The 557-nt window shown below is 67.0% G+C and overlaps 1 protein-coding gene across 1 annotated transcript in view; it reads left to right on the top strand.

Annotated features, from left to right (window-relative positions):
- Positions 1 to 557, top strand: part of SHE (Src homology 2 domain containing E) — a 12,684-nt gene that overhangs the window by 556 nt on the left and 11,571 nt on the right. The window lies entirely within an intron of this gene.

Genomic DNA, 557 nt, shown 5'->3' with positions numbered 1-557 from the left:
CCGAGGGTCCCGGCTGACCGCACCCCGCAGCCCCTCTGCTGTCTGGGAAGTTTCAGCCGCAGTGCACCCCACCCCGCACCCCAAATTGTAGCCCTTTCGTTCATTCGGGGGACTTGCGTCGCGTGGGGCCAGGAAATGCCCTGGAGGAAATCACAGCCCAGCAGGGAAGGTGTTTTCTGCCTTTCCCACCCCGAGGGCTTCGGGGTGCCCACCCCGCGAGGAGGCCCCCTCCATTCTCACAGAGGCGAGTTGGGGTTTTGTCTGTTTTTTAAACCGACTCTTCTGTGTGAACAAGGTGGGAAGAGCTCACCCCCAGCCCGGGCTGTCACTCCCTCCTGAGGGAACTTGGCCTTCCTCTCCGGCGGGCGCAGTGCGAGCGGAGCCTGGGCCCAGCGTGTCTGCTCCAGGCCCCGTCCCCCCACTCCTTCCGCAGACGGGGGAGGGGCACCGGGTGGGGACCCCGTGGAAGGGTGACCAGGGCGCTGCCGTTAGCCGGGCAGCGTCCTGTGGGCCTCTCTTCCCGGAACGCGGCTCCCGGCTCTGCGGTGCCTTCTCGG

This window comes from Crocuta crocuta, unplaced genomic scaffold (genome assembly GCF_008692635.1).
Source record: "Crocuta crocuta isolate KB4526 unplaced genomic scaffold, BGI_CrCroc_1.0 scaffold528, whole genome shotgun sequence".
Taxonomy (NCBI): Eukaryota; Metazoa; Chordata; class Mammalia; order Carnivora; family Hyaenidae; genus Crocuta; species Crocuta crocuta.
The sequence above is the reverse complement of the archived record's forward strand: the minus strand, read 5'-3'. Positions and strand labels throughout refer to the sequence as shown.